At 41.4% G+C, this 14,936-nt stretch overlaps 1 long non-coding RNA gene across 1 annotated transcript; it reads right to left on the reverse strand.

Moving 5' to 3' along the window:
* Positions 1-636: 636 nt before the first annotated feature.
* On the reverse strand, positions 637-14,396 carry LOC147202731 (uncharacterized). Its single transcript, XR_015101402.1, has 3 exons — positions 13,348-14,396; positions 9,624-9,800; positions 637-1,196 (listed from the first exon to the last, which is right to left on the reverse strand). It is a non-coding gene; the product is annotated as an uncharacterized LOC147202731 (long non-coding RNA).
* Positions 14,397-14,936: the final 540 nt, after the last annotated feature.

Here is a 14,936-nt window from a genome sequence, read left to right on the forward strand (position 1 = left end):
CCAATCTAAGTCGCAGGGGTTCATGCCTTCGATGGGGTTACCCTGGGCCAGACCCGTTCCAAACGGGTGGGCCAGAGAGGGCCGTGCCCGCTCACCAAGTTGCTTGTTCGCCCCCCTTCGGCAATGTCACCACCTGTGGCAGGTGCCAGGAGTGGGCCTTCTTCCAATATTGTGAATGTGAGTGTTATGTCACAACAACACGAGTGGTCTGCCTCCACCAACGAGACAATACAGTATGTGTGCATGTGCGTGGAGTAGATGTGGGGCTGGGCTTGTGCCAGCAGAAGACAAGTAGTATGAAGTCATTACCAGTCAGACCGGGGAGTAATCCGCTGCAGCACTGTTGCTTCAGAAACTGTAAGAGTTTGTGTGTGTGTGTGTGTCCCCGGGCATGCACACTTACATGCATGTGTGTGTGAGGGTGGTTCATGGTTATTGTCATGTTTAAAAAATAAAGATTAAAAAAAAAAATTAAAATGAAATGATAGGCACTGCTTGAATGATAGCGAATTAAAAATATTCAACAAAAAAAATATCGAAAAAAAAAAAGATTACGTTGTCTTCAGATGCAATGAAATGATGTTGAATATTGGAAATATTTCTATAAAAATGAAAGAACCTAAAAAAATTCTACAATGACATCACTAACTCAGCATTTAGAAAGAATCAAACTATTTTGAAATCTTAAACCAAATCACATTCACTTGAAATTTGGCACCGCTTGTTTTAAACAAAGTAGTGACACAAAAAAGGGAACGGAAAAAGAAAAATCTTCAAATCACATGGTCAAAGCAAAGTGATTATGAATATGAAGTTTGAATGCAAGTCACTTGCTGAACACTTTCTCTGCTCTCCTGCTGCGGTTGCTGTGATGCTTTCCATGTTACACTTGTTTATGGGGCGGGAGGACGGAGGGGGTGAGTCAGAGGTTCACAGAGAAGAAGCATTGAAGTAGAGGCCAATGTTTATGTTTGTGTCTGGTTTTCTCTCTCTCTCTCTCTTTTCACTGTACAAACAGCAAGCCAGCACCATCTTTCTTCCCTCCCCATCCTTCCATCCAGTTGACAAGTGTCAGTGTCGCTCTTCGACCTCTATCCACCTGCCAGTGTTTGTCTTCCAGTCTGGCTCTGCGTGTCTGCGAGGGAAACGGGGAGGGAGGAAAAGCCATCAGGTGGATGGACGGAGGATGGGCGGAGCTGGAAAGAAAAGAAAAGAACGTCTGTGGTACCGCCATCAGGAGTTTCCATCGGGGGGAAGAAAAAAAAACCCCCAGACGTCTGTGCAAGCTTTATCAGGAAGGAGTGTGGCGAGTGAGACAGCGGGGAGATTTTTATATTGTTGTGACTGGACTTTCCTCGTTTGCTTTCACCATCTGGGATGTAAACAAACACCACAAGAACACAAGAAGCACGTGTAGCTATACTTTGTTTGACATGTGTGAACAAAACAGGGGCGGAGTCAGAACTTGGCACACATGTACAAAATTTTACCCAAACCCGCATAATACAAACAGGTATAAATCAAAGTTAAAAAAAGCAACATTTTGTTGATCTTAATTTACCAGATAATGTGTTTTTCTTTGCTTTTGTGTGTATTTCCTTGTCGACTTGTATCTCATGCTCCGATTGGCTGTTAGCTAGCCAATCAGAGTGATCAATTGTCGTATTATTTATGATTGTATGAAAACAGTCGGGGCGGGGCGGGCGGGGGGGGGGGGGGGTTCACATGTTTATTCAACATTTAAAAATACTCCCTGAATATGTATTATAGTTTCTGTACATTTTTGATTCCTGCTCAATTCTTTTTAAGTGCGGGCATAATATTGAAAGTTCATTTACTAGAAATGACAGAAGCTGTGAAAACCAAAGGGGAAAGCAAATGTTCATCTGGAGTTTTTACTGGAGTTTTACAAGTGAGAAGGTGTCGAGGTACAGAAAATGTTTAACCTTTTAGGCGCACTTTGCCCTTTGTGTGTCCTCCTCCTCCACAGCAGCTGTGTGGCTCTGCACCTTTATAATGTAAAAATTCACAGCCTTGAGCGTACTCGCACACTCGCTCCCACACTTGTTGACGCCTGAGAGGTAAACATATTGTGGTTAGCGTAGAAAACGTACGACTCTCACTATCACTTGTGAGGTTTTTTTAAACCACTCACAATTTCAGTATGACTGAAATTACCCTCTGAGCGGGGCTAGTGAAACACTACATGTGATGCGTTTTACCACCACCTACAGGATCGGAGTAGAACAGTTTTGACTGCAAATGACTCAAAATGGACTTTATTGTGCTCCATTAAAAGTACCTTCATAAATTGGCACCCTAAATATAGATTAAAAGTCTACGCCTTACTTAAGGCGAATGGGCTGGCTAACAAGCAAGCAACCGAGCCAGCTAGCAAAGCCGTGTAACTTTGACAAACTGTGGGCAAACTTAGCAAAGCTAGCTCGACGATGCTGCTAGCCGGGTGACCAATGAACGTGAACAGCATTGCTGTTTTAAAAATTGCCCTGAGTTTTATTCTGCTCCATGAAAGGTCGTTTATAAATTGTTAGCTTACTAGCTGTTCACCCACATCATCTAGAGCAGTTTACCACCCAGCCTTGTATTTTTCAAACATGCCTACGAGGCTCCAAAGGTGCTGTTGTTGTCAGCGACTGGGTGTCCCGCTTGTTAATGGGGTCAGTGCAGGCCCCCTGGGAGGAGGAGGAGGATTAGGAGCAGAAGGAGCAGGAAGAGGAGAGGGCAGCGAGGACACACTGTCCAAAGCTTTCAGCTCTGGGGCGGCCAGATGAAAAGAAAATAAGAGCGCTACGCGTTCCATATGTCGGGGCAAAGGGTGAAAATGTGCTTTGCATTTGCTTCCCTCTCCGGTTTGATTGGGACGTCTGTGGCACTTTGTGTGTGTGTGTGTGTCTAAATGGAGCGCAATTGTGGTTTTAGTACTTAGTTTGCAGGATTATACAGAAACTGCCCAAGCGTTATGTGAGTGGGTGGCACAATCAAAGGAAGATGCGATTATTTTAACTTTGTTTTTTTCTTCACAGTATTTGACTTTTTTGGGGTGAAAAGGTCCGTTATTCTATCAATTGTGCTACTTCATCTCCAAAATTGTCTTGAAGATATGATTTTTCTTCCTCATAAATGATGTGTTTGTTCTTGAAAGTGTCCATATTGTGGAAAATATGCAGCTTGTTTTCTCAAAAAAATATGTTCCTGTATTTTAAGGGGCCTTTATTCTTGCTCATACAAGTTTAAAGTTTTTTCTTTATCTAATTATGACTTAAGAAAAGTGTCTTTTGTAGTCTTTAACGTACACAACTTTTGTCTTGATAATGCATATCTATTTTTTTAGAAATTAGATGACTTTTTGGGGGGGGGGGTAATACTCCATTTTTGGGAGAGAAAATATCCAGCATTTTGTGCAAATCTGTTCCTTCCTTCCTTTTCAGCTCTTGACTAATCTACTTGTGGAGATTTCCTTCCCCTGAGTAGCGAGACTGATCCTCGCAGCACCTCTGGAGATCTCCTCTGGCGCTCAAGTTAAAGATGGAGGTGATTTTGTTGATTAGATTTAAGCCTGTGAAACAAGACCTTGGATACACATGGAAGAAACGGGGGTGGGGGGCCCGATTTATTAAAAAATGCTGGTGGTCGGTGACACAGGCCACAACATAACCTGCACTATCTAATCAGGGGTCGGCAAATTTTTGCGCCCAGATTAGATTTTGATCAGGATTAGTATCCAGGATTTGGGAGGGTGCTGTACGTGGACCGCAGGCCAGACTTTGCCCACCATCAACCTAATATGAGCTGTGTCAACAATTCCCACTTTGCAAAGATAATAATGCTGGCTTTTCATTGAGTCGAATTGCGGATGTTCCGAATGTTGTGGGTCACTCCATGGGATGGGTCGACTCTTCACAAAAAGTTCGGGATAATTGGCTTTCGGGTGAAATTGATGGAAAATGTAAAAAGGTCACGCGATATAATATCATATGAAAGTGGGACATTTAAGTAGATGGATGCACCGGTAATTTCCTCATCACAACAATTCATTGAAACAAACGTTAACAACAATGGTGGGTGCACCACAACAAAAAATGTCAACGTGTTAATAACTTGTCATGTGCCCTTGAGCATCTTTCTGTGACTCTTCCAGTGTCTCGGTATGTTAAAATGTGAACAGCATGATGAGGACGACTGTTTGAACACCAGCTCTAATTGAACCAGGACATAAACAAGCCATTTCTCACTCCATGCAACACAACTCGACATCTCCTCCAATTCTCTGGGGAACCTCTTGGACCAGGCTGGCTCCACCGTTTTCCAGGGGGAGTCCTGGGAGGGCATACTCTAGCTGTGGCTCACTTCCTGGTGCACAGGTACACTCATCACCCTGGTATTGCAGTGGAAGTGGAGGAGGCATGCGCGTGTTTTTGTGCGTGCGTGCATGTGTGTATGTGTATGTGTATGTGGTCACGGTGCAAGCCCAGCTAATGAGTCACACAATAAGTCACTAATCTTCGCCGAAGGTCTTGTTTTGTCTGGCATGAATATCGGTTTCTTTGGAAAGACGGAACCTTTCCCTCACTTCCTCCTTTCGGAGCTAACTATCCAAACTAGCCACATAAGTAAATAATGATCCAAGTAACCAATTACAAAAAATTAATTGGCTGGCTAACTAACTACCTAAGTAACGAAATTAACAATTAAGCTAAACTCAAGAATTATGCTAATAAACAAAACAATTAAGCGAAACTCAACAATTAAGCTAATAAACATAACAATTAAGCGAATCCAAACAATTGCTACTGTAACTAAGTAACTAACTTCACAAAAATAATAAGCTAACTAACTAAATAATTAACTAACTAGCTAACTAACTGTTTATGTAACTAAGTATCTAACGAAGTGGCTACATACTCCAGCTAAGTAATGAACCAAGTAACTAGCTAGCTAACAAACCGGATATGTGACTGACTAACAAACTAGCTAAAGCATTCTTCCTCGAAAGTGAGGAATGAAGAAGTTTTCCGCATTGATTATTACCCCTCCAAAGAGCCAGGGGCCACTTTGAGCCCGTTGCCCCCTCACCCCTGGGTGGGGTTAAGTATGTGAATGTGGGGCGACAGGGGGAATCACAGCGAAGCAGAGGGTTAATTGTGGTCCCTCTTAGAAGTGATTGCCAAAATCACCCACGCCTGCGCCCCCCTCCCTTCCCAGTGGTCCCATCATCTCACAGCACTGATACAAGTGTTCATTTTTCATGCGCAGCATAGACACTCGGTTTGTTTCCCGCGACGTGTTTGGCATTCCGGAGAGCACCGGGAGGTCAACGCGTCTTTGGACCCAGCCCACCCCTACCCCACCCCCGGCCTTAAAAAGGCACAAACCCAGCTATAGTTCTCCAGATATTCACACAGGAAGCATGGCAACTATAAGGGGGAGATCTGCAGGAAGAGCAGGAATGTTCATTTCAGGGGGGAATTTCCCTTAAAAAAAAAAAAAAAAAAAAATTCAACAGTGAAACAATGCGTGTTTGTCACACTGTCGGTTTGAGATTAAGAGGCGTGTGTGTGATTGGTTGTGGCACAATGGATGACAAGGCAGAAAATGGACTACCGTTAGTCATTCAAAGTGAAAAATTGATTCAGCATTCAAAGGGAAAACATGAGTGTTCTTTTGATTGTAAGCAGAAATGATCAACAAAAAAACGTGTAGAAAAAATATAATTGAGAAAGTTAACTTGGAAGTGATGACAACACATTAAAAATGTAAAAAATATAAGGAAAAAAATAAAATGTCAAAATTTTAAAGATTTAAAAAAATAATATCACGCAATAATGAAAAGGTTATTTGGGAGCAAAAAATAAAAATATATTGAAAACTGCATATTTTTAAAAAATGAAAACATGCAATTATAAGAAAAAGCATAGAAAACAATATGTCAAAAAATAACGAAACATGAAAACAAGAAATAAAAATGCAAACAAATGTTATTGCATGTATAAGAAATCACCGCATAACTAATATCTATAGATAAATTGCCAGCAAACATAAAAGTAAACAAACTCAATAATTAAAAATAAAATAACTAAGTAAAACAAAAAAAATCACAAATATGAACTGAACTTGAAAAAAATAAAATGCAAAGACAATGTCTACAATATTTAAAAAATAAATTACAAAAACAATCATAAAAGACAAATCATAAGCAAAAAAGTCAATTAAAACACATTTATTAATTACAAAATTTATCTTTAAAAATCTTTTAATTAAAATGTAAGCAGAATCATCCAAATATGTGAAAATGGCAATGACCCATTTTCAAAGAATGTTTTGAAAAATAAACATTATTTTTAAACAACAGTTTATTTGAATAATGAACTAATAATCCACTCATTTTTTAAATGATTACTTTGTACTTATGGTTACAATTCATTTACATTGACATGAGTGGTATTGTGGATTTGTATGATATGCAGTAAATAAACTAACTAACCAACGACCGAAAGAGATGAATTATTTGAAATGCATTGCAATTGAATGACAGCATCTTTGTGCGGTTCAAGACTCAGCCCCCAATCAACTTCCAATCCACAAGGAAGGACGACCACGATGAAAAATGTTGCAATGGGCTGCTTGAAAAATGAGAGTCCTTGACCCTTTGCTACCTCTGGGGATGGATGATTGCATGAGCCCCTCCCCCCACCCTAAAAAGCTTTAAGTACAAGGCTTGTTGTTGGGCGTGGTGCTGTGTGTGTGTGTGCACGCGGGTGTAGGGTCTCAGCTGTCTCCATTAGCCTCTAATAGGGATGTCACACTGAGGCTTTTAACTTTGCTTGTTAGCATGAAGGGATGCCCCCTCCCTCCCTTTTTTGCTGTCCATTAGCATTGCCGTTACCCATCATGCATTGCGCACACATCACCTGAACACCTGTGACATGTCCTGCACGCACACAAAAGGCACAAATCTTGGCAGTGTGCCCAGGTGCCAGGTGGATGGGGGCCTTGGTAGCCCCCCCTTGATGCTTGACAGGAAAAAAAAAAAAAGGCCCAGGACCAATTTGTGGGTGCCAAGGTTATGACAGTTAACGAAAATAAACAAAATTAAGTGCAACTAAAAGTGAAAAGACATTTCTCCAAACTTAAATTAAAATGTGTTAAAAAAAATAAGTCTAAAAAAAATAAACTAACAGAATTATTATGGTATCCCTTTTAAGTATTGCACATGTGTACCCAGTATTAAAAAAATAACACATAAAACCAACATTAAATCAAATTTTTAAAAAGGCATTTTAAAAAAAATAAAGATGAATAAAAACCACCAAACCAGCTCAAAAAACAAATTCAAACTAACTGAATTTGGAAAAACAAAAACACGCGCACGTGGGTGTGAATGGTCATTTGTCTCTCAAGTTTGTGCCCGAAGACGGCTGGGACAGGCTCCAACCCCCCCGTGACCCTTGTGAGGATAAAGCGGATTGGAAAATGGATGGATATCACCACTCGACTAATTATGCAAACAATTATTTTGAAGTTGATTCTTCTGAGCGATAGTTTCTGTCTCATACATCACGTGCGGCCGACGATAAATGTTTGAAGGTTACCAAGTGTCACACGAAAGCAAGAATCCTGCCACTTTTGATCGACTCCTCTACTTACCTGTTGCGCCTTTCAACTCGTCTTTTTAAAAACCTTCACAAAAGAAAGAATACAGATGATTTTGAATAAAAGCAGACCTATGAGATTCCAAGTAGCTGAATGCTATCTTAGCATGTGAGCAATGACAAGAAGATGGGAAAGAAATATGAAAAGTCCACAAAAGAAAAACCCAAACAAAACAAAAAGACATGAGGAGGTGGTGCATTTGTGTCCTTGTTAAACCCGCCCGCATCCATCTGGTCGCCATCTGAGCTCCTAGCAGATTAAAAAAAAAAATTTAATTTTTTATTGACGCTCTTATAGCTTGGCAGGCGCAGCCAGAGGCCTGGGGGTTCGGTTTACCTGCCAAAACACAACCATCAGGCATACGGAGAAGAATTAATTTGATGCTAGATTGGGGGAAGGAGGGGAGCCTCAAGAAGAGTTTTTAATCACGTGATTGCTTTCGCACGGCCAAATAGTGCTCCGATTTGGCGTTTAACCAAACTCACTGTGAAAAAATGGCCCCAAAATGTCAAACAAAACTCAGAGTTCAAACGGTCATCAAGGGAGAGATGTTAGCAAATTTGGTCATCCTGTGATTTGAATCCCAACTGATACACGGATTAGTCTCCTTTTTCATTTTTTGTTTTCGATTGGCAGTTGAAAAACGAAAGAACGAATGATACGCGGATTGATTTGATGTTTCTATATATATATTTTTTTCTGTGGAATTCCACACTGGGAGAGTAGCAATGTGATGATAGCCATAGAACAGGAAGTCGAACTTGCTAACCGTTTTTGGGCCTTGCTGAAGGTTCTTTTTTGTTAAGAATGAACGTGCAAACCAACTAATTAATTCTGTATGAAGTGAACCTGGACCAAAGCACGACGCGATTGCCAAAATCCTCAAGCAACGGACACTCAGTAATTCTTTTTTGGGAGGGTTGAAAATTTGACAGTTATGGATGACCCTCAAAATTTTTTTAGGAAGCAAAATTAGTCCCCATGAAGTGTTTTGTTTTGGGGGGTTTTCTCGTGGAAATTTTGTACGCTAACAACTCCTCTGCTAACTTGCCGGTTTATTAGGAGCGGGGCGTTTAGACGTCTTTTCAGAAAGCATACAAAAAAAAAAGGCAAGCAAGCAAATGCCGATTTGCCAGTCGGTTTTGCTGTCCATTCGGGCTCACACACACAAATTGAACATTACAGCCACACATTTCTTTTGATCCTTTCCCACGAAGCTCATCAGGCTTTTAAGAAGAAAAAAAAAAATCTGCTGTTTTTGTTTGACTTGCTAACCCTCCAAACCAAATTGCCTTCTCAGACTTTTCGCTCAACATTTCAACTGGAAATGCGATGAAAGGGGATCGAGTTTCCGCGGGGAAGGGGATTTGATGTGAATGTGTGCATGTGTGTGTGGGGGGGGGGGTGTTGGTGGGTGTGGGTGTAACTGGAGTTTATTAAGTTTGGAGGATTACACAAAAACTAGCTGAGCAATATGTGGCTGAGTGGGTGGCGCATCTTCAAAGGAGAAGATGGCAACTTGGTCACTTTTTTCAACCTCACTTTTCATGATAAAAATATGCATTTTTTATTTCTACACAACGCATTTTAGTTTTAGTTCTGTGAGCCTGATTTTTGTCAGGTTTGTCGTCAGTTTTTACCGCTCTTTGTAGTTTATTTTGGACTTTTTTTGTTGCCTTATTTTTATGTCGTTATTCAGATTTTTATCTGTTTTTGTCTAAATGTTGGGGGTTTTTCTAAATCTGTTTTTGTGGGGATTTATGATGTTTTTTTATCTGTCATTTTTTTCGTCTGTTGTTGCCAGATTTTGTACGTTTTTGTTTTTTATGAGGGGGTGGGGGGGCGTATGCGGGGGTTTTGGGGCGGGTGGTGGAGTAAAGACAGATGTGCTGGGAGATTGTAGCGGTGGGAAAGATTAGCAGGACAGCTGCAGGCGGCGCAGCTACTCTTACAAAAAAGTTTTGGCTGCAGTTCAAGTTTCAGCTACTCCTCCCTGTGATGCATTGTCGCTCCGTCTCTCCGTCTCTCTCTCTTGCTCGCTCACTCGCCGTGCTTGACATTTGCCAAATAGTGAGCCTGCAGTCCATTTGTGAAGGTCAGGCTTGACGTGACAGCCGTCAGGTGTGAGGCTGGGAAAAAAAAGAGAGAAAGAGAAAGGCAGCGATGGGGGTGCGATGGCAGCCTGCACTTAGTTGAAACACAGCCAGAGTAGGCAAATGAGAGGGACAAAGCGGAGGGGGTTGATATATTTTGGTGAAAAATAGTCACGTTCAGTCAACAGAAATTTACAAAAAAAAAAAAGTTGGACTGAAAATATGAGAAGGCTTTTCCTGAGAGGTGTTATTTTTCTTTGAAACGACTCCGCCCCCCCCCCTCCTCAAAAATAGAGTGAAAAGCATTTTCACTGAAAAAAGCATTTTCACTCTATTGTTGTGAAGTTTTTCTTTTAGCTCAAAAAGTACAGAACATGCATACCGGTACATTTTTTAATGAAATATTAAGATATGGGACTTATTACTAAATTCTTGATAAATCTGACTTTTAACATCAAAAAAGATTAGGACAAACCAAAATGTATTGTTTGTGAGAATTTGACTCCTTTTTTTCTTACTTTAGAAATTACATAATCATATTCTGAAAATATTCCGTTTTCTTGGGGAAAAAAATAATATTGAGCAAGTGTTTTGTTTTTTTCCCCCCTGTCTGTGTGTGCATGTGCGTGTGTGTGCACGAGTCCATCAACCGGCTTCAACTTGTCGCTTTGAGCTTCCAAGAAAGCTTTTGTCTGGCAGCAGGACAGCATGTAATTTGCTCTCACTTCCTGTTTAGCAGCCACTAAAGACAAATGACAAGATGATAAGACACTCAAGTGGCGCTCGATGAGGTCGCCCGTCAAACTCGTTCCTCCTTGAAAGAAGTTATGTTCGTTGTTATTTTTTGACTTGAAAATGGGACAGTTTTCTTGAAAAAAACATAATCCCCCAAATTTTTAAATGTACATTATTTCTCAAAATATTCTACATATTTTTGTTGTTTCATGAAAACACACTTCTCAATGCTATTTTCAGTATTTATAAATTATGTATATACTGTATATATATATATATATATATATATATACACACACACACACACACACACTATACACACAACATACAGTATTATGCTGTATATATTTATTTTATATAGTGTGTGTGTGTGCCAGGCATTGACTTCATCTCCTGACGCTGCCTGTGACCTCCAGGTTAACAAGCCAGAGACCATGTACATGCACACATGAACACACACACACGCACACGCACACACACACACACACACACAGACACACACGGCTGCAGAGCCATGGCTTGATGCTTTCCAGACGCATTCTCCTCCCTCTCGCTCAGCTTGGCACTCTCAGACTCTCTCCCACAAACACACACACACACACTCCCGACACCACTAGCGCCTGCTTATCAAAAGTTTTTGCCTCTTCAGCTTCCATTTTCCCATGCACAGACAAAACAGTGCAGCGGTGCCAAGGGGCGGTTGTGGATGTGTGTGTGTGTGCGGGGGTGGGGGGGGGGTGCGGCGGTTGGAGGTGGAAGGTGTGGAGGGAGGGGGAGTGGGGGGGGGCTTCCTGCATCTCACTTGGACCCCCTCAGGAGGCGATCAAGGCCCTGCAGGCTTCCTCCGCACCTTCACTCGGTGATGACAAGATGGAGGACAGGACGTACTCACGCATACAAGCATACAAGTGTTGTCCTCAGGATTGGGATGAACTTTCTGAGGAGCAATATCACCTTGAAGCTTTCCTTGTTGCACTCACATACAAGCAGTGACGCACTCACACAACTCACTTACACTCGCACAATAACACGCTCTCTCACACGCAATCTCAAATGCACTCTCATGTATACACACATACACATAGTTGAACACGCACTCCCACACTAATTTCCACGCTTGCACACACTCTCACCTGTACATTTGCAAAAACTCACACTGGCACACGCAGGGACAAAAAAACACATGCGCTCACGTTTTTGCCCTCTAAAACACACACAAACACACACACACACTCACTCTTTCTCTCGCACTCGTTTTCTCTCACACTCACAAGCACGCACATGCACACACTCTGTCTCTCGCTCTCTCTCTCTCACTCTCTCTAACATACAGTGGTGCGCACATGCACTCACCTACTCTCTCACACACACACCCAGATCCAATCTCATATTTACAATCACACAAACTCACACATGCTCTCTCCCTCTCTCTCACACACATCACAATCCAATCACTGACTAACCTACACACACACACACACACACACACACTCACACTTTCTCATGTGGTACACTCACACATGCTCACTCATGGGAACAAACTCCTCCTCTCATGTACGGTACTTACTCTCTCACACACAGGCAACACACAGACAGACGCTCAAACAAACTGGCCCACTCACACAGAAAGGCTTAATGAGAGCTAGACGCTATCGTTTTGACGGGGCCTCATAAATAAGTAGCGCGGGCTGACAGGGCCTATTAGCGCCTGCAAACAGCTTGATGAATGCGAAGGTAAAAGTGCAATCTGTCTCTCGCTATCTCTTTCTCTTTGCTTATCTTGATGTCTCGCTATCAATATGGCCATCTTCATCCTCCTCATCCTCATCTTCCTCTCTATTAGAGACACATTGATCACCTCACCTGAGTAATGGCGAAGGGTGTCTGGGCCTTTAAAAAGTAGCCCGCCACAGCAGTGCCAAGCGCTTCATCACCGTGACAAGGCAAATGGCTCCTCGACTAATAAAGTACGTCTGCACTCATAGAATATGTGTGTGTGTGTGTGTGTGCGCGCGCATTGAGAAGGTTATTAATGACTTAAAGTGGTTTAGCAGTGGGAATGCTGGTGGTCTGCCATTCTTGAGTTGTGCGTCGCATCGACTAATGGCACAGAGTCAGGGGCTCGCATACACGCAAATACTAGCGCACAAACAAGGCTTCAGCTCAGCGAGCATCTTGAAAGCAGGGGTGGGCAAAGTATGGCTTTTCTCTTTATTGCGGCTCAACAAATAGTTGCGATTTTTTTTCCTTCTGGTACTTAACTCGTTCAGTACCAGCCAATTCTAGACCAAGTGTGAAAAGACGTTTAAAAACGTCTTTGGGAGTGAATGAGTTAATTAGAATCTAGGTTTTGTTTTCTATATTCATTTCTCTCACGAAATATTTAGCTATTATTCTCAGTATTTTTTAAATTCTATCAGAGGAAAATATTATATTAATACACACAGAGACACACCCACGCACACATTTTTGCACTGTATATATACATCTTCACTTTTATTTTATGAAAGACAGTGTTTGGTTCATCAATTAAATTTACACTAATTGAGACGAAAAAGGAAGTAGTTCAAGTAGAATGCTGTAAATATTTATGTACTTTATACATAAATTTTTAATAAGTTTTTATTCAATGTAATAATTCTGATTTATTGTAAACAAAACGTATTGCAATTTATAGAGATAGATAAAATTTAAGTGTTGTGTGAGTGGCACATGAACTCATCACCAAACACGAATCCCACCCCACATCTCACTGCGCCGTCAACTTCATCGAGCACCAGTTTTCCGAAGCTAACTCCGTTAGCGAACTCTAATCTATATTCCAACAAATAAATGCAGCTCTGCTTACCTTGTAAACTTTGACATAATGGCAGGGATGTCACATCTGGGAGGGATGTGGAGCCTCTGTCCATCAACTTTCCAAAAGTATGGTTTTTCAAAGGCGGGAGGAAATACCCGGAGAAAACCTGCACAAGCATGAGGAGAACATACAAACTCCAGACAAAGGCGGACCAGAGGCCAAATTTGAAGCTCACTACTTTGAGGCAGACATGCGGTCCACTCGTGCACCGTTCTGCCCCAAAATAAACCAGAGAGGAGGCAAAGAACGAAGAGACCACTACAATTACAGCCCCCCCCTTCCCGCACCCCAGTGCTGTTTTTCATCCCGTGTTCTTTTCCGTGTGTTTATTTTCCTAAAAGCGGAGGGCAGCCCGTGTTACAGGGCAACAGAGAAAACAGGGATAAGGTGCCTGTGAAACTCTATCACTGGAGGGAAAACAGACTTGTGTGCGTGTGTATGCGTGTGTCAAAGAAAAGGCGGGGCGGTACAGTTGGCGAGGCTACAGATGACGAAAATTGGCAAAAATACACGTGGGTGTCCTATATATATATATATATATATATATATACACTGTATATGTGTGTGAGTGTGTGTCTGTGTGTATAATGTACCCTAAAAGTCAATCTACAAGTTGACTTCAATCCAAAGTCAAACAATTACAATTTAGAGCTTCTAAATATGACATTCAATCTACATATTACTACATTTTCATAAAGAATATGGTTAAAATGTAATCAATAAGAAAAATAATAGTAATAATAATAAGCAGTAGAAGAAGAAACCCGAATTTTCTAGGGTGGAAAACAAGACATGAAAATTGTATTATAATATATTTTCAAACAATTTCCATTTGATTACAATCTCTTCTGGAAAAATCTGCCTCTAAATGTCAAACAATTTTTTTTTTCCCCCTTTCCATTTGTTGCAGGGAAACCAGCGAGAAGGCCCTGTGAAACACTATGACTGGAGGGAAAAGAGCTTTGTGGCCACTTTTTTTTTTTGAGGGGGGGGGGGGCGCATACATGTGCATGGCAAAGAAGGTACCAGAAGCAGAAAACTGGGAGAAAGTTGACCAGAGAGGTTGTGTGAGGCACTGTCGCCATGGCAACTGTTTAGGGTTTGGGATGATACCCTCACAACCACCCACCCAACCACCTCACCGCCACCCCTCCCCTCCCACATTTAACCATAATGGGGCTGGTAATGAAACCAGTCTGGCTTTTCTGGCTCACTCACACATACGTAGGAAGAGCCCAGTGACGAACACATGTTTTGCTTTAGAACTTGTTTATGTTCATCCAGGGGGGAGAGGGGAGAGCACGGGCCTATCAATTAAAGCCGCCGTCATAAAACAACAACAACGAAGAAAAAAGAAAACAACATGGAACTAAAAATGCTGGATGTGATGTATGACCATTTCAATTTTAAACCAAAACAATCTCAAAACCGTGACTTAAAAGTCAAACAATTTCAATTATGATAAGTGGCTGGGATAATGGACGGATGGAGTCATAAGTTCAACAATCGTAATTGTAAATTTTCCAATGCATGAATGAATGGATGCATAAATAAATACATAAACATGTCTGTACCAA

This window comes from Hippocampus guttulatus, chromosome 7 (genome assembly GCF_054856545.1).
Source record: "Hippocampus guttulatus isolate MCC_2025c chromosome 7, RoL_Hgut_1.0, whole genome shotgun sequence".
Taxonomy (NCBI): domain Eukaryota; kingdom Metazoa; phylum Chordata; class Actinopteri; order Syngnathiformes; family Syngnathidae; genus Hippocampus; species Hippocampus guttulatus.